Source organism: Lepidochelys kempii, chromosome 6 (genome assembly GCF_965140265.1).
Source record: "Lepidochelys kempii isolate rLepKem1 chromosome 6, rLepKem1.hap2, whole genome shotgun sequence".
In the NCBI taxonomy this organism is placed as follows: domain Eukaryota; kingdom Metazoa; phylum Chordata; order Testudines; family Cheloniidae; genus Lepidochelys; species Lepidochelys kempii.
This window is the reverse complement of record NC_133261.1, coordinates 10,748,889-10,768,970: the sequence shown is the minus strand read 5'-3', so window position 1 is coordinate 10,768,970 and position 20,082 is coordinate 10,748,889.

The following is a 20,082-nucleotide window of genomic DNA, read 5'->3' as shown; positions in this document are numbered from 1 at the left end:
TAATATTTAAGTCTAGTCAGCTAAATAGTTACAGAAAGCTGTTCTTGAACAAAACCTGGGCTGAAAAGCTGTTCTCACAAACTGTCAGAATGCTTAATAACAAATTAATTAATTTGTAAAAATCAAATAGGCTAAATTAATCATACACTGTTAAAAATTATTTGACCAGTTCTAGTGGATGAATCTAGTGGATTTGACAGTTCTACATCCACTACTAAAGGGTCATCTCACTGCTCCTCCCAATGTCCACACACGGCCAACACCACATTCCCCCTGGCATAATATGGCTTCAACATATTCACATGATACACCCGGCGGTGGTGCGCCCGGTTCGACAGCTCCACCACATAGTTTACCCTATTTAGCTGCTGGACAACCTTGAAGGGACCTTCCCAGGTGGCCTGCAGTTTGTTTTTTCTTATGGGGATGAGAACCATCACCTGATCCCCGGTGGCATAGGCACGGGCCTGCGCCGTGCAATCATACCAGACCTTCTGGGCTCTGGCTAAATTCTCCCCAGCCAGGCCCATGAACTCAGCAAGTCTCTCTTGGAAGGTCAGAACATACTCCACCACTGATTCTCCATCAGGAGTGGTCTTCCTCTCCCATTCGTCTCTCATCAGGTCTAGGGGTCTCCTTACCCTCCTGCCATATAACAGTTTGAAAGGCGAAAACCCAGTAGACTCCTAGGGTACCTCCCTGTATGCGAACAGCAGGTGCAGTAAGTACTTGTCCCAGTCCTGCGGGTGCTGGTTCATAAAGGTTTTCAGCATCATCTTTAGCATCCCATTGTACCTCTCTACCAGCCCATTGGATTGGGGGTGATAAGCAGAGGCCCAGTTGTGCCAGACCCCACATTTCTCCCACAAGCACCGGAGCAGGGCCGACATGAAGTTGGACCCTTGGTCTGTCAAGACTTCCTTGGGGAACCCCACTCAGCTGAAAATGGTCAGCAGCGCATCTGCCATGGTGTTGGCTTCAATGGAAGCTAAAGGCACTGCCTTGGGGTAGCGGGTGGCGAAATCTACCACCACCAGAATGTATTTCTTCCCCAACCGGGTCGCCTTGCTGAGAGGTCCCACTATGTCCATGGCCACCTTCTGGAAAGGTTCCTCTATGATGGGCAAAGGTTTCAAAGCCGCTTTCCCCTTGTCCTGGGCCTTCCCCACCCTCTGACAGGGGTCACAGGATCGGCAATATTGCCGGACCGTGGTAAAGACCCCGGGCCAGTAAAAGTTCTGCAGCAGCCTCTGCCGGGGAAGCCGGATTCCCTGGTGCCCTGCGAGGGGGATGTCATGGGCCAGGTGCAGCAGCTTGCGGCGATATTTCCGGGGTACCACCAGCTGCCTCCTGATCCCCCATGGCTCCACTTCCCCTGGGGGAGCCCATTCTCGGTACAGGAACCCCTTCTCCCACAGGAACCTCTCCTGGCAGCCTCTCCTCATGGTCCGTCCCACGCTACGGGCACCTTGAATGGGGTCCCGCCCATCCCCCGTCAGGGTCAGGTAGGTGTCGGGCATCACCCAATCTGGCGCCACCACCTCGAGCAGGACCAGCATCACCTCCGCGCCTGTATCCCAGTATCCCTGGGCCTTCCTCCCATCCACCTCCAGGGGAACAAGGCACTCACTCCGCAGGGACAGCCCCGCGCCCACCCAGTAAACGGAGAACCTTGAGTCCGGGGCATCCAGCCCCCCAGAGGAGCTGGCCTGGGGCCCTCCCCCCTCGTGAGCAGTTGATAAGCTGCTAGCCCCCTTGCTGGGAAGCTTGCCCCTCATCCGGCTGGATCCCTACCCAGTTAACCCTGTGTGGGTTCGGTCTGCTCAGTTTGTCCCTGAGCTTGGGGCACTGGGTCCGTATGTGGCCTCTCTGGCCACAGTGATAGCAGCCCATGTCCCGTTGGTCCCCTCGAGCCAGTCGGTTGGCCCTGACACTGGATGTTCCCCTTGGGAAGGGGTTCTCCATATTTCCCCGCTGGGAGGTCCCATGGTGACTCTCTCTTTGCATCATGGTGGGTTTGTTCCTTTGGGACTCCTCCCTGCCACCCCCTGTCCGGCTCTTCACAAACTCATCGGCCAGCTACCCTGCATGTCATGGGTTCTCTGGCTTTTTGTCCACCAACCATAGCCTCAGGTCAGATGGGCATTGCTCATACAGTTGCTCTAATACGATCAGCTTAACGAGGTCTTCCTTCGTCTGGGCCCCCTCTGCCCACTTGGTGGCATATCCCTCCATGCAGACGGCTAGTTACAGATATGAGGCCTCAGGGGTTTTACACTAACTCCGGAACCTTTCCCGATACATATCAGGAGTCAGCCCAAACTTGCGGAGCAGGGCCTTTTTGAATAGTTCGTAGTCCCCTTTCTCCACCTCTTCTAGTCGGCAGTACAATGCCACAGCCTTGGGGTCCAGTAAGGGGGTGAGAGACCAGAGCCTGCCTGCAGGATCAATCTGGTGCAGCTCGCAGACTGTCTCAAAGGCATCCAGGAAGTCATCCATGTCCTCCCCCTCCTTACGCTGGGCCAGGAGGCACTTATCAAAGCTCTGTGCCATCTGGGGTTCCCCATCACCCACCGCAGCCGGGGGCTCGCTGCTTCTCTGCCTGGCCAAGTCCAGCTCATGCTGCCTCTGTTTCTCCTTCTCCTCCAGTTCGTGCTGATGCTGCTTTTCCCGCTCCTGACACTGCTTTTCCAGCTCTTCCCGCCCTCCTGCAGTTCCCGCTGCCTGAGCTCCAACTCTCTCAGTTTTAGCTCCTTCTCCCATTGCAGCCGCCTCAGATCCAGCGATGGGGAGCTCTGCCAGGAGGATCCCCTGCTGGCCGCAGGGGTCACAGTGCCCTCAGTATTCTCTGGGCTCCTCCCGGCCCTTCCCCTAGGCATAGGTAGAAGGGGTCTCGGGAAGCCCTCAGCAGCTGCCTGTTCACTCCCCGCTGGGACAGACACCGGTGTCTGCACTGCATCTGCCAGACTGCTTCCCTCAGAGACAGGGATCAGTTTGTTTCAGCGATCTCCCTCCTCCAGCTGGGCAATCAGCTGTTCTTTGGTGAGCCTCCCAATGCGCAGCCCCCTCTGCTTGCACAGCTCCGCCAGGTCGCTCTTAAGGCGCTTGCTGTACATCTCCTTGCTGGCCACTCGCAGGCCTGTGTGCTCGCCGCTCCCCACAGTTTCCAGGGAGAACCCCTAGGGTGCCAGCCCTTCTCGAGGTCACCACCTCTTTGCCAGGGTTGAGCTGCAGACTCCTCCGCCCCTGGGACCGCTCACTGCAATCCCCAGGGGGACCCAGTTACTGCAAAAGTCCTTGTCGCTGGTCACACGCTCCGAGGGGTTAACCGCCCCCCCAAAACTGCTCCTCTCTGAGCCTTCAGCACACCTGGTCCTCATCCATCCCCCTTCATTTTACTGCTCCCCAGTCACTTACTGCAGGAAGCACCATCCACGGGGTGCAGTAGATCCCACCGCTACCACCAGTTGTCACAAAGTGTGGGGGAGTCCGGGCCCTGCACCCCTCTGCTTGGGATTCACCATGACTCTCAGCCAGCCAGTAAAATGGAAGGTTTATTGGACAATAGCAACACAATCTAAAACAGAACTTATGGGTACAACCAGGACCCCTCAGCCAAGTTCTTCTGGGGGGCAGGGAGCTTAGACCCCAGCCTTGGGGTTCCCTGCATTCGACCACCCAGCCCAAAACTGAAAACTCTCTCCAGCCTCTCCTCCTCTGGGCTTTGTCCCTTTTCCAGGCCAGGAGGTCACCTGATTCCTTTGTTCTCCAACCCTTTAGTTCTCACCTGGCAGGGGGGAAGGACCAGGCCATCAGTTTCCAGGAAACAGGGTGTCAGCCATTCTCTGTGTCCAGACCCCTGTACACACCTGCCCTCTAGGGCTCTGCAAAGATCATACACCCTTATCCCACCACCTAGATACTTAAGAACTGCCTAGGGGAAACTGAGGCACCCCCACAATATTCAGAAAAAACATTAAGAACAGTCCCGCTCCATCACAGTGGGGAAAGCAGGAGCAGTGGAAATTTACCAGATGCAGAACAAAGAAAGTCAGGTGACTAGTCAAAGGTTTAAATAAGGAGTCACAAAGGGGAGAAGGGAGGACAGACACACAGGAAAAGAAAGCATGGGGCAAGAGAGAGGAAGGTCACAGAAGCTGGGAAGAAATCTCTACAAGGGAGAACCAACCCAGCATGTAACAGCTTCATAAGGCTGGATTGTGCCTGTTTCCTGAACACACCTGGTACCCCAAGGACTCCCAAGGGAAGGGTGAGCTAATGATGAACATCTTAGGATGTTTCTTTTCTCTGTTCTCTCCTGTGCTTTATGTGATGACATAAAAGAGCTATTGTGTTGGACTCTGGGCAAACTGTGTATGTGTATCTGCCTCACAATTATCATGTGCCTCTCAAGAGAGTTAAACTGTAACTGCAAAACTTCCCACCTTTGGGGAGGGATTCTGGGAGAGGATGTGTTTAAGTGTGAGGGAGTCTGAAGAGTCAGCATTACACCCAGGGGCTAGAAGCTGACAGCAGATTCCAGCTCTCAGGAGCGGTTGATAGACAGAAGATCTGTACCCCGAAAGCATGCCTGGAGACCCATGGCTACTCAGATTGCCTCGATGTTTGGCATGCCTCGGTGGGGGGCACGGGCGTATAGGATTGGGTTCATGATCCAAATTTGGAGTCAGTTGATCAAGGGGTTCCTGAGATACAGCCACCTGAAAAAAACCCACACTTTTCTTAAGGTTGACAGATTGGACTGTGGAAAATGCTCATGAATCATAGAATCATAGAGTGTTGTAAGCAAGACACGAGAAGTAATTCTTCCACTCTACTCTCATAGAATCATAGAATATCAGGGTTGGAAGGGACCTCAGGAGGTCATCTAGTCCAACCCCCTGCTCAAAGCAGGACAAATCCCCAATCAAATCATCCCAGCCAGGGCTTTGTCAAGCCTGACCTTAAAAACTTCTAAGGAAGGAGATTCCACCACCTCCCTAGGTAACGCATTCCAGTGTTTCACCACCCTCCTAGTGAAAACGTTTTTCCTAATATCCTACCTAAACCTCCCCCACTGCAACTTGAGACCATTACTCCTCGTTCTGTCATCTGCTACCACTGAGAACAGTCTAGGGCCATCCTCCTTGGAACCCCCTTTCAGGTAGATGAAAGCAGCTATCAAATCCCCCCTCATTCTTCTCTTCCGCAGACTAAACAATCCCAGTTCCCTCAGCCTCTCCTCATAAGTCATGTGTTCCAGTCCCCTAATCATTTTTGTTGCCCTCCGTTGGACGCTTTCCAATTTTTCCACATCCTTCTTGTAGTGTGGGGCCCAAAACTGGACACAATACTCCAGATGAGGCCTCACCAATGTCGAATAGAGGGGAACAATCACGTCCCTCGATCTGCTGGCAATGCCCCTACTTATACATCCCAAAATGCCATTGGCCTTCTTGGCAACGAGGGAACACTGTTGACTTATATCCAGCTTCTCGTCCACTGTAACCCCTAGCTCCTTTTCTGCAGAACTGCTGCCTAGCCATTCGGTCCCTAGTCTGTAGCAGTGCATGGGATTCTTCCGTCCTAAGTGCAGGACTCTGCACTTGTCCTTGTTGAACCTCATCAGATTTCTTTGGGCCCAATCCTCTAATTTGTCTTGGTCCCTCTCTATCCTATCCCTACCCTCCAGCGTATCTACCTCTCCTCCCAGTTTAGTGTCATCTGCAAACTTGCTGAGGGTGCAATCCACACCATCCTCGAGATCATTTATGAAGATATTGAACAAAACTGGCCCCAGGACTGACCCTTGGGGCACTCTGCTTGATACCGGCTGCCAACTAGACATGGAGCCATTGATCACTACCCATTGAGCCCGACAATCTAGCCAACTTTCTACCCACCTTATAGTCCATTCATCCAGCCCATACTTCTTGAACTTGCTGGCAAGAATACTGTGGGAGACAGTGTCAAAAGCTTTGCTAAAGTCAAGGAACAACACATCCACTGTTTTCCCTTCATCCACAGAACCAGTTATCTCCTCATAGAAGGCAATTAGATTAGTCAGGCATGACTTGCCCTTGGTGAATCCATGCTGACTGTTCCTGATCACATTCCTTTCCTCTAAGTGCTTCAGAATTGATTCCTTGAGGACCTGCTCCATGATTTTTCCAGGGACTGACATGAGGCTGACTGGCCTGTAGTTCCCAGGATCCTCCTTCTTCCCTTTTTTAAAGATGGGCACTACATTAGCCTTTTTCCAGTCGTCCGGGACTTCCCCCGATCTCCATGAGTTTTCAAAGATAATGGCCAATGGCTCTGCAATCACATCCGCCAACTCCTTTAGCACTCTTGGATGCAATGCATCCGGCCCCATGGACTTGTGCACGTCCAGCTTTTCTAAGTAGTCATGAACCGCTTCTTTCTCCACAGAGGGCTGATCACCTCCTCCCCATGCTGTGCTGCCCAGTGCAGTAGTCTGGGAACTGACCTTGTTTGTGAAGACAGAGGCAAAAAAAGCATGGAGTACATTAGCTTTTTCCACATCCTCTGTCACTAGGTTGCCTCCCTCATTCAGTAAGGGGCCCACACTTTCCTTGACTTTCTTCTTGTTGCTAACATACCTGAAGAAACCCTTCTTGTTACTCTTAACATCTCTTGCTAGCTGCAACTCCAGGTGTGATTTCACCTTCCTGATTTCACTCCTACATGCCCGAGCAATATTTTTAGAATCTTCCCTGGTCATTTGTCCAATCTTCCACTTCTTGTAAGCTTCTTTTTTATGCTTAAGATCAGCAAGGATTTCACTGTTAAGCCAAGCTGGTCGCCTGCCATGTTTACTATTCTTTCTACACATCGGGATGGTTTGTCCCTGTAACCTCAGTAAGGATTCTTTAAAATACAGCCAGCTCTCCTGGACTCCTTTCCCCCTCATGTTATTCTCCCAGGGGATCCTGCCCATCAGTTCCCGGAGGGAGTCAAAGTCTGCTTTTCTGAAGTCCAGGGTCCGTATTCTGCTGCTTTCCTTTCTTCCTTGTGTCAGGATCCTGAACTCGACCATCTCATGGTCACTGCCTCCCAGGTTCCCATCCACCTTTGCTTCCCCTACCAATTCTTCCAGGTTTGTGAGCAGCAGGTCAAGAAGAGCTCTGCCCCTAGTTGGTTCCTTCAGCACTTGCACCAGGAAATTGTCCCCTACATTTTCCAAAAACTTCCTGGATTGTCTGTGCACCGCTGTATTGCTCTCCCAGCAAATATCAGGGTGATTGAAGTCTCCCATGAGAACCAGGGCGTGTGATCTAGTAACTTATGTGAGTTGCCGGAAGAAAGCCTCATCCACCTCATCACCCTGGTCCGGTGGTCTATAGCAGACTCCCACCACAACATCACCCTTGTTGCTCGCACTTCTAAACTTAATCCAGAGACTCTCAGGTTTTTCTGCAGTTTCATACCGGAGCTCTGAGCAGTCATACTGCTCTCTTACATACAGTGCAACTCCCCCACATTTTCTGCCCTGGCTGTCCTTCCTGAACAGCTTATATCCATCCATGACAGTACTCCAGTCATGTGAGTTATCCCACCAAGTCTCTGTTATTCCAATCACATCATAATTCCTTGACTTTGCCAGGACTTCCAGTTCTCCCTGCTTGTTTCCCAGGCTTCGTGCATTTGTGTATAGGCACTTGAGATAACTCGCTGATCACCCCTCTTTCTCAGTATGAGGCAGGAGCCCTCCCCTCTCATGCGCTCCTGCTCGTGCTTCCTCCCGGTATCCCACTTTCCCACTTACCTCAGGGCTTTGGTCTCCTTCCCCCAGTGAACCTAGTTGAAAGCCCTCCTCACTAGGTTAGCCAGCCTGCTTGCGAAGATACTCTTCCCTCTCCTCGTTAGGTGGAGCCCGTCTCTGCCTAGCACTCCTCCTTCTTGGAACACCATTCCATGGTCAAAGAATCCAAAGCCTTCTCTCCGACACCACCTGCGTAGCCATTCATTAACTTCCACGATTCGACGGTCCCTACCCAGGCCTTTTCCTTCCACGGGGAGGATGGATGAGAACACCACTTGTGCCTCAAAGTCATTTATCCTTCTTCCCAGAGCCACGTAGTCCGCAGTGATCCGCTCAAGGTCATTCTTGGCAGTATCATTGGTGCCCAAGTGGAGAAGCAGGAAGGGGTAGCGATCCGAGGGCTTGATGAGTCTTGGCAATCTCTCTGTCACATCGTGAATCCTAGCTCCTGGCAAGCAGCAGACTTCTTGGTTTTCCCGGTCGGGGCGGCAGATAGTTGACCCAGTCCCCCTGAGGAGAGAGTCCCCGACCACCACCACCCGCCTCCTTCTCTTGGGAGCGCTGGTCATGGAACCCCCAACCCTAGGACAGTGCATCTCATGCCTTCCAATCGGCAGAGTCTCCTTCTGCTCCCTTCCCTCAGACACATGATCTAGTCCACTCTCTGCATTAGTACCTGTGGAGAGAACATGAAAACGGTTCCTTACCTGTATCTGCGTTGCTGATACATGGACGCTCCCCTTTCTTCTTCTGGAGGTCACATGATGCCAAATTTCCTCACCGTCCTCCTGTCCCCGATGTGCAGCCTGCTCTGAATCTTCAGAACCTTGTGCCCATTGAAGCATATCCTGACGTCTGACCAGGAAATCTTCAGTTTCTCTTATGCACCACAGGGTCAATACCTGTTGCTCCAGACCTTGAATCTTCTCTTCCAATATGGAGACCAGCTTACACTTTCTTCCACTTCTGTCACTTCTGTCCTGTGGAAGAAAGACAAACATGGCACATCCAGTGCAGGTCACAACAGCTGAACGCTTCCCATCCATATTACCTTCCTTCTATGAGCTTCCTTTGTGCTGATTAGGCCTCAGCTGGAGTACTGTGTCCAGTTCTGGGCGTCACATTTCAGGAAAGATGTGGCCAAATTGGAGAAAGTCCAGAGAAGAGGAACAAAAATGATTAAAGGTTTAGAAAACATTTGCTTTTCATTCTCTTGTTGTGCTATGTGGGGGGTGAGGGGCATGTGGACCAGTTTGTGTATGTGCATAAGGGATGTCCCTTGTATACTCCTGAGAGATTTCAATGAAAATTTCATGGAGTTACTCTGCAGTTCTCTCCCATAGGTTTCTAGGAACAACTGCCTATTTCTTCCTCTGCCATGGGACACTTACCCGCACCACCTAGCGATGAGTTCAGCTGGTACCATTGCAGTAAACAAGCTAGAGGAGTATGGGCCTGGGCAGCTTCAGGTCGCCATTAGCAGCTGTGCTCTCTGTGTCTTTGTTATCTTTGGGAGTGAGCTATGAGCTAAAACCATCAGTGCCTGTGGAAAACACTGCAAACATCAGCGCCTGCCCTGACTTTGGCATTTCCAGTGTGGGCTGCTGTTAAGGTTCCTTCCCCACTCTGAACACTAGGGTACAGATATGGGGACCTACATGAAAACCTCCTCAGCTTACTTTTACCAGCTTAGGTTAAAACTTCCCCAAGGTACAAACTATTTTACCTTTTCCCCTTGGACTTTTGCTGCCACCACCAAACGTCTAACCGGGATATAATTTAGAAAGAGTCCATTTGCAAACGTCTTCCCCCTCCCCAAAAAATCCTCCCAAAACCTTGAACCCCCCTTTCTGGGGAAGGTTTCATAAAAATCCTCACCAATTTGCATAGGTGACCACAGACCCAAACGCTTGGATCTTAAGAACAATGAAAAACATTCAGAGCCTTAAAAGAAAAATTTTAATAGAAGAAAAAGTAAAAAGAATCACCTCTGTAAAATCAGGATGGTAAATACCTTACAGGGTAATTAGATTCAAAACATAGAGAATCCCTCCAGGCAAAACCTTAAGTTACAAAAAGACACACAGACAGGAATATCCATTCTATTCAGCACAGCTTATTTTCTCAGCCATTTAAAGAAATCAGAATCTAATGCATATCTAGCTAGATTACTTACTAAGTTCTAAGACTCCATTCCTGTTCTGTCCCCGGCAAAAGCATCACACAGACAGAGAGAGAGGCTTTTTTTCTCCCTCCCCTCAGCTTTTGAAAGTATCTTGTCTCCTCATTGGTCATTTTGGTCAGGTGCCAGCGAGGTTATCCTAGCTTCTTAACCCTTTACAGGTGAAAGGGTTTTTCCTCTGGCCAGGAGGGATTTTAAGGTGTTTACCCTTCCCTTTATATTTATGACACGCCCCACAAATCACAGATAGGGTGAAACGCTGGCTGGGATTTCTTCCTGGAGCTCTAGGAAAAAACGGAGTTAATAAGACACAGGCACCTCTAAATATACTACCAAGTACATAAAGACTAACAATATTTTCCACATCTCAAGGATGATTTTAACCAGTTGATTCTGGGAAACTTTCATGGGAGAGTGCATCAGCCACTTTGTTAGAAGCTCCTGAGATGTGTTGGATGTCGAAATCAAAATCTTGGAGAGCTAAACTCCATCGAATAAGTTTTTTGTTATTTCCCGTGGCGGTATGAAGCCACTGTAGCGCAGCATGGTCGGTTTGCAGGTGGAAACACCGTCCCCAAACATATGGGTGTAGCTTTTCCAGAGCGTAGACAATGACGTAACATTCTTTTTCACTGACTGAACAGTTGCTTTCCCTCTCAGACAGCTTCTTGCTGAGAAACGCTACAGGGTGGAATTCTTGATCAGGTCCTTTCTGCATTAAAACTGCTCCCACACCATACTCGGACGCATCTGTGGTTACTAGGAATGGTTTGTCAAAGTCTGTTGGCCTTAGTACAGGGTCAGACATGAGTGTCGCTTTAAGCTGTTTAAAGGCCTTCTGACACTCTTTGGTCCACTGAACGTCATTTGGCTGTTTCTTTTTGGTTAGGTCTGTCAGTGGGGCGGCGATTTGGCTGTATTATGGTACAAATCGTCTGTAATAACCGGCCAAGCCTAAGAAGGATTGAACCTGTTTCTTTGACTTTGGGACAGGCCACTTTTGGATAGCATCCACTTTGGCCTGTAGCAGGTTGATAGTTTCTTGACCCACCTGCTGTCCAAGGTAAATCACTCTGTTTATCCCTATTTGACACTTCTTAGCCTTAACAGTTAGTCCTGCCTCCCTTATGCGCTCAAGGACTTTTTTGTAGATCTTCCAGGTGTTCTGCCCAGGAATCCGAAAATATGGCCACATCGTCAAGGTAGGTGACTGCATATTCTCCTAATCCTGCTAGGAGACCATCTACAAGTCTTTGGAAGGTGGCGGGTGAATTCCGCAGCCCGAAAGGGAGTACATTAAATTCATACAGCCCGACATGGGCAGTGAAGGCTGACCTTTCCTTGGCGGATTCATCTAGCGGTACCTGCCAGTACCCCTTGGTTAAGTCCAAGGTAGAGATGATCTGGGCCCGTCCCAGTTTCTCTAATAGTTCATCTGTGCGTGGCATTGGATAGTTGTCGGGGCGAGTTACAGCATTTAGCTTACGGTAGTCCATGCAAAAACGTATCTCCCCATCTGGTTTGGGAACTAGACCCACTGGAGATGCCCATGCACTGCCAGAGGGGCGGATTACCCCCACCTGTAACATATCCTGGATCTCCCGCTCTATAGCAGTGTTAGCTTGAGGAGACACCCAGTAAGGTTGGACTTTAATTGGGTGAGCATTACCTGTGTCAATGGAGTGGTATGCCCGTTCAGTCAGTCCTGGGGTAGCTGAGAACGTCAGCGCATAGCTAGTGCACAGCTCCTTGATCTGCTGTCGCTGCATACGCCCAAGGGTCATGGAGAGGTTCACCTCTTCCACGCCACCAGCACTTTTCCCTTCATAGTAGACACCTTCAGGCCACTCAGCGTCCTCTCCTCCCTGGGCTGTAAACTGACAAACCTTTAATTCTCTGGAATAAAAGGGCTTTAAAGAATTAATATGGTATACCTTAGGCTTCGGTTGGAGGTGGGGAATGCTATGAGATAATTAACAGCTCCCAGGCGCTCCTGGACTGTGAATGGCCCTTCCCACAATGCTTCCATTTTGTGGGCCTGGAGCGCCTTTAAGACCATGACCTGGTCTCCTACTTTGAAGGAACGCTCTCTGGCATGTTTATCATACCAGGCTTTTTGCTCTTTTTGAGCATCCTGTAGGTTTTCTTTAGCAAGGGCTAGAAAGGTTCGGAGGGTGTTTTTTTGGTTGGTTACAAAGTCCAGAATGTTAGTTCCCGGAGAAGGTGAAAATCCTTCCCATTGCTGCTTCACCAACTGTAATGGCCCCTTAACCTCGCGGCCATATACAAGTTCAAATGGTGAAAATCCTTCCCATTGCTGCTTCACCAACTGTAATGGCCCCTTAACCTCGCGGCCATATACAAGTTCAAATGGTGAAAACCCTAAACTGGGTTATGGTACAGCTCTGTAAGCAAAGAACAACTGCTGCAACACTAGGTCCCAATCATTGGAGTGCTCATTTACAAATTTACGTATCATGGCCTCCAAAGTTCCATTAAACTTCTCCACCTTGCCATTTGTTTGATGGTGGTAAGGAGTGGCAACCAAGTGATATACCCCATGAGCTTCCCAGAGGTTTTCCATAGTTCCTGCCAGGAAATTAGTCCCTGCATCTGTGAGGATGTCGGAGGGCCAACCTACCCTGGCAAAAATGTCTGCTAGTGCCTGGCACACACTTTTAGCCCTGGTGTTGCTTAGGGCTACGGCTTCCAGCCATCGGGTGGCAAAATCCATGAAAGTCAGCATGTACTGCTTTCCTCTGGGTGTCTTTTTTGGAAAAGGACCCAGAATATCCACAGTTACTCGCTGAAATGGAATTTCAATGACTGGGAGTGGCTGGAGAGGGGCTTTGACCTGGTCTTGGGGTTTTCCCACTTTTTGGCATACCTCACAAGACCGGACATAGGTAGAAACATCCTTGCCCATTCTCTCCCAGTGGAATGACCCCCCGCAAACGGTCTTTGGTCCTGTTCACCCCAGCATGGCCACTAGGGTGATCGTGGGCTAAGCTCAAGAGCTTGGCCCGGTACTTAGTTGGAACTACCAACTGTCTCTGAGGATGCCAGTCTTCCTGGTGTCCACCAGAAAGAGTTTCCTTGTATAAAAGTCCTCTTTCTGCAACAAACCTGGATCAATTAGAAGAGCTGAGAGGTGGTGGGTTGCTCCGTGCCGCCGTCCAAGCTCTCTGGAGGCTTTCATCTGCTTCCTGTTCAGCCTGGAACTGTTCCCTTGATGCTGGAGACATCAGTTCCTCATTGGATTGTGGACCTATGCTTGGTCCCTCTGGAAGCGATGTACGGGATGGGACTGTTTCCGTGGACTGTGAACCACTCTCCGCTGGTGCACTATGTTGGGGTCAAGGCTCCGGCTGAGCCTCTTGTGTAGGGTTATGGGCTGCTGCCGGTTCAGGTTCGGTGGGGCCCTCTGGTGTTGGGGTTGCAAGTACTGGATTCAGTGCTGGCAATGGATCTGGTGCTGGTTGTTCCGCTGGTTCCGGTTCTGGGACTGGTTCCATCTGGGTCTCTGGGACTGGATCCACTACTGCTGTTGCAGACATTGGCCTGGGGTCTGGGTCCATCACCTCTGACCAGGTCCTGGTAGAAGTTTCCAGAATAGAGCTAGGCGCGACAGCTTGTTTAGCCTGGCTGCAGGTGACCATTCCCACCCTCTTGGCTAGCTTCACACAATTGGCCAAGTCTTCCCCCAACAGCATGGGGATGGGATAATCATCATAGACTGCAGAAGTCCACGTTCCTGACCAGCCCTGGAACTGCACAGGCAACTTGGCTGTAGGCAAATTGAAAGAGTTGGACTTGAAGGGTTGAATCGTCACTTGGATCTCTGGGTTGATTAAATTGGGGTCCACTAAGGAAGCATGGATAGCTGACACTTGTGCTCCAGTGTCCCCTCCACACGGTGACCTGCTTCCCGCCCACACTCACAGTTTCCCACCGCTCCAAGGGTATCTGGGAGGTATCTGGGCCTGAGGACCTCTGGTGTGATTCCGGTGCAATGAACTGTAATCTGTTGGGGTTCTTGGGGCAGTTGGCCTTTACATGTCCCGGCTCGTTACATTTAAAACATCGTCTAGCTGACGGGTCACTGGGGCGAGGTGGGTTGCTGGAGAATGGTGTGGTGGGATGATAAGGTGTCTGGAGGATTCTTTGGGAGGTAGGTGGGGCCTTGGGTGGCCCCCGGTAAAAGGGTGTGGTCTGAGGTTGTCCCTTCTGGTATCCGCTCCAACTGCGACCAGTTTTTTTCTTTTCTGCCACCTCCACCCATTTGGCTCCAATCTCCCCCGCCTCGATTACAGTTTTGGGCTTCCCATCTAGGATGTATCTTTCTATTTCCTCAGGAACACCCTCTAAGAACTGGTCCATTTGCATTAGGAAGGGCAAATCTTCTGGAGATTTAACACTTCCTCACGATATCCAGGCATCCCAATGTTTCACAATGTGGTAGGCATGTCAGGTAAATGACACGTCTGGTTTCCACCTTAGGGCTCTGAACCGCCGAAGGGAATGCTCGGGTGTTAGCTCCATTCTGACTCTTGCCTTGGTTTTAAACAGTTCATACTTGTTCATGTGTTCCTTAGGCATTTCAGCCACCACCTCAGCTAAGGGTCCACTGAGCTGTGGCCTCAGCTCTACCATATATTGGTCTGTAGAGATGCTGTACCCAAGGTAGGCCCTTTCAAAGTTTTCTAAGAAGGCCTCAGTATCATCGTCTGCCTTGTAGGTGGGGAACTTTCTGGGATGGGAAGTGGTACCTGGAGAAGGATTGCTAGGGTTTGTTGGTATATTCTGCTGAGCCTTTGCCTTCTCCATCTCCAGTGCATGCTTCCTCTCTTTTTCCTTCTCCTCCAGTTCTTTGTCCCTTGCCTCCATAGCTCTCCTGTGGGCAGCCTCCATTTCTTTTTCTTTGGCCACTTGTGCATCCATCTCCATCTGTCTGAGTTCTACCCGTTTTTCATGTTCCTTTTGTCTTTTCTCAGCCTCAAATCTGGCTAATTCCAGCTTCTGTTGAACAGTGCAGTCTGTCATCCTAACCTTTCTGTTTTTAACTAACTTTACACCCGAGAGTTAGAAAGAAAACAAACAAAAAAACTTGGCTTGTAAAATTTTGCTGTGCTGTCCGGATTGTCTCTGATAGTGATTGTCAGCCTACAGAAAAATCCTTAAAAAAAAAAACCTAACACCTTTGTCTCCAGGCAAATAGTCAGAAAACCCCTCTAGTTGCTTTTCAGGTCTGTGAAGACTTACGAATTTCCCTGCAGGAGGTTAACTACCCTGCCTTTAGGTAGAGAAAACTCCAGCTCACAAAAGGCAATTCCCCAAGCAGAGACCAAAAAAAAAAAAAAAACCTCTAACTGCTTTCAGCTTAAAACCTGCTTTCCAGCAGCCCAAAGGAAAAAAAATATTTCCTTTTAAAATCTGCGCTTCTGGTTCAAAAAATCTCAAATTGATCTCAAAATTATTTCAAGTTAATCCCACCACTCTGTCACCATGTCAAGGTTCCTTCCCCACTCTGAACTCTAGGGTACAGATGTGGGGACCTGCATGAAAACCTCCTAAGCTTATTTTTACCAGCTTAGGTTAAAACTTCCCCAAGGTACAAACTATTTTCCTTTTTCCCTTGGACTTTATTGCTGCCACCACCAAGCATCTAACAGATATATAACAGGGAAAGAGCCCGCTTGGAAACGTCTTTCTCCCCCAAATCCTCCCAAACGCTAAACCTCCTTCCTGGGGAAGGTTTGATAAAAATCCTCACCAATTTTCATAGGTGAACGCAGACCCAAACCTTTGGATCTTAAGAACAATGAAAAAGCAATCAGGTTCTTAAAAGAAGAATTTTAATAGAAGAAAAAGTAAAAAGAATCACCTCTTTAAAATCAGGATGGTAAATACTTTACAGGGTAATCAGATTCAAAACATAGAGAATCCCTCTAGGTAAAACCCTAAGTTACAAAAAGACACAAAAACAGGAATATCCATTCCATTCAGCACAGCTATTTTATCAGTATTTAAACAAAACAGAATCTAACGCATATCTAGCTAGATTACTTACTAAGTTCTAAGACTCCATTCCTGTTCTGTTCCCGGCAAAAGCATCACACAGACAGACCGAGCCTTTGTTTATCCCCCACTCCAGCTTTGAAAGTATCTTGTCTCCTCATTGGTCATTTTGGTCAGGTGCCAGCGAGGTTATCCTAGCTTCCTAACCCTTTACAGGTGAAAGGGTTTTTCCTCTGGCCAGGAGGGATTTTAAAGTGTTTACCCTTCCCTTTATATTGATGACACCTCCTCTAATGACACCTCAGTTTGGGACAGTTCCTCAGATCTGTCACCCAAAAAGAATGGCTCAGGTTTGGGAATCTCCCTCATATCCTCAGCCGTGAAGACTGATGCAGAGAATTCATTTAGTTTCTCCACAGTGGCCTTACTATTTTTGAGTGCTCCTTTAGCATCTCGATCCTCCAATGGCCCCACTGGTTGTTTAGCAGGCTTTCTGATTCTGATATATTTTTTAAAAAAATTTGCTATTAATTTTGGAGGCTTTGGTTGGCTGTTCTTCAAATTCTTTTTTGGTCTTTCTAATTATATTTTTACACTTCATTTGCCAGTGTTTATGCTCTTTTCTATTTTCCTCATTAGGATTTATCTTCCACATTTTAAAGGATGCTTTTTTGCCACTCACTGCTTCTTTTACTTTGTTGTTTAGAGCAAGCCCTAAGTGAAGAGGGCAAGGGCAGAATTTTTGTGAGGGGTGAATTGTTGCTTAGGGAAGCTCCGAGGGAAAGAAATCTTCATGGTAGTCTTTGCAAGCAGTTTATTGCAACTTAAGGGTGTAAAAGCGATTTTAAAAAGGAAGTTTCAGTTCCTAACAGTGAGAAATTTTCTGTTGTAAATGGATCCACTGACTTTCCTTTTGAAAGTTTCAGTGTGAATAGATTCATAGATTCATAGATATTAAGGTCAGAGGGGACCATTATGATCATTTAGTCTGACCTCCTGCACAATGCAGGCCACAGAATCTCACCCACCCACTCCTGCCATAAACCTCTCACCTATGTCTGAGCTATTGAAGTCCTCAAATCATGGTTTAAAGACTTCAAGGTGCAGAGAATCCTCCAGCAAGGGACCTGTGCCCCATGCTGCAGGGGAAGGCGAAAACCCCCCAGGGCCTCTGCCAATCTGCCCTGGAGGAAAATTCCTTCCCGACTCCAAATATGGTGATCAGCTGAACCCTGAGCATATGGGCAAGATTCACCAGCCAGATATCCAGGAAAGAATTCTCTGTAGTAACTCAGATCCCACCCCATCTAACATCCCATCACGGGCCATTGGGCCTATTTACCATGAATATTTAAAGATCAATTAATTGCCAAAATCATGTTATCACATCATACCATCTCCTCCATAAACTTATCGAGTTTAATCTTAAAGCCAGATAGGTCTCTTGCTTTGAGAAGGTCTCAGTTGGAGTAAAAGCTGGTAAGAAAGTTGAGCAGCCCTATAACCAAGTGGCTGTGCTTAACCAGTTTGTTGGGAAGACAAGGTTGTTGAGAGAGGAATGTCATCAGGCTAATTCTTTAAGTGAGCAGTCTGTGCTTCAGGGTCTGCAGTTGGTGAACACACGTAGCCAGCAGAGGAATTCCCGTTAGCAGGAAGTTTCAGTGTTCAACCTTCTAGGAAAAAGGTGTGGGGGGAAAGAACCCAATCCTGCTAAATGGAAGAATGAATGTCCAGCCTTGAAATTGGTAGCAGCTGAGAATCTAAAAGCTAGTGTCTGTGTTGATGCAAATTATCTACCTGGCAGGGAGAAGAAAGACTTGCTAATAGCTATTAGCGGAGAAAGCACACCCAATCAGCCAGTGGATTCTGTTAAGCAAGAGAAATCAGGGTTTGATCCTTCAGGACAAGGAGGAAAGAGAGACCTTAATTTTGCAAAGAGAAGCTACAGGATAACCCGAAAATGCCAAAACCCCACTGGTATTGAGCCAAAGGTGTGGAATAACAAACATGATTGTAGATGGACACTTGCAATGAATTTGTTGTTATTGCTAATGATAATTTTTGTAACGAATGTGTTGCTATTACCAAGAACTGTAAAAATGTACAATGTGCCTAATCTTTCGGAAAATCCCTTGAACATGTTAAGTGTGATACATAAGAACACACTTTATGTTAAAAGACTTTGTAATACTGATGTTTCACAGTTAGTGACTGTACACAGTCCTGGCACTTTGCACAGGAGAAAAGACATTCCAAACCTAATGTGCTATATGAAAAGCGAAACGAAGGCACACTACCATACTCCTTTCACAGCTAAATGCCAAGATTCCTGTACTATGGACAACATCAATATCTACATAGCTACTGTCATAAATATAAAGGGAAGGGTAAACCCCTTTAAAATCCCTCCTGGCCAGAGGAAAAATCCTCTCACCTGTAAAGGGTTAAGAAGCTAAAGGTAACCTTGCTGGCACCTGACCAAAATGACTAATGAGGAGACAAGATACTTTCAAAAGCTGGGAGGAGGGAGAAAAACAAAGGGTCTGGGGCTGTCTGTATGCTGCTTTTGCCGGGGACAGAACAGGAATGGACTCTTAGAACTTTTAGTAAGTAATCTGGCTAGGTATGTGTTAGATTATGATTTCTTTAAATGGCTGAGAAAAGAGCTGTGCTGAATAGAATGACTAACCCTGCCTGTGTGTCTTTTTTGTAACTTAAGGTTTTGCCTAGAGGGATTCTCTATGAGTAGTATAGGGGCCCTACCATCAATCAAACCCTAACCCCGCCCCTCAGCCCCTTAGCCCCCACCCACCGGAAATCCCGCCCCCATGAGTTATTACTTTCGGGATCAAGGCCGCCACATGACCGGAAGCAAGGTGTGTCATGTGACACCCACCCCACCCCTTGACCCCTTAACCCCACCCCTTGACCTCTGCCCCCCCACCGGAATTCCCGCCCCATGGGGTATTACTTCCAGGGTCAAGGCTGCCACGTGGCCGGAAGCAAGGTATGTCATGTGACCCCCTCTAACAACTCCTCCCACTGCCCTCTACCAATCAGGATGGGTTTCGCCCCTGTAGGACAGACCCAGAGAGGAGCTTTGACCAATCAGGGCGAGTTCCGGGGTGGGGGTGTCCTCTTTGGAAGTGGGTCTTGTGACCCCTCTAACAACTCCTCCCCCCACCCCGCTACCAATCAGGAGGGGTTTTGTTCCGATAGGACCAAGAGGAGATTTAACCAATTAGGATAAGTTCCGGGGGTGGGGTGACCCGTCCGGAAATGATTCGTGTGACCCCTCTAACAACTCCTCCCACCAACCTCTACCAATTAGGCCTGCCCGAGAGCAGATTTGACCAAAATAGGGCAGGTTCTGGGATGGGGTGAACCGCCCAGAAGAGGGGCGTATGACCCCTCTGCCAATCAGAGCACAGCACCATCACCCCATAAGGCCCAGCGTCGGGCAGAAGAGGCTCTCTTTTACCAAGAGCGTGTGTTTTAGAAATCGTGGAAACATGGACTCCTTCACCACCCCCCTGAGAACTTCAGACTTTGTTTTAGCCCCGAGGGCCTTCGACAAACCGCGGAGAAAGCGCTACATCAGCGACAGTTCCGAGGAGGAGGAGGGGGCAATTGAGGGGAGCCCTTTGGCCCAGCCATTGATGGATACCCCGGAACCTGAAACCCAGCCGCTTGTGGGGCCCCGCAATGAGCGTGATGGCCTCTTGTTGTCCACCCCCCTGGAGGAGGAAGGTGATGGCAGCTCGGGGAAGTCACTAGTGGACAAGATGAACGCTCAGGTAAATGAATGCTTAAGAAGTGACGGTCAGGGTGGGGGGTGTAACAGGGCTAGGAACCAGGGATTGTGTAAATCAAAAACCAAGCAGTGGGGTGCTTACGCTGTTTCTTTTTTGAAAAAAATCTCTCAACAGCTCGATGATGCCTTTCTAGAGGACCCGGAGACTCTGGACAGCGTTGCACCAAGCAGCGAAGATGAACCGGGCCCACCTTGTTTTTGCTCAACGCCGATACAAAATGTTGAAGAGGACTCCGAGGATGACGGCTATGAGGAGTTTAGGAGGAGGCATGGCATGGAACT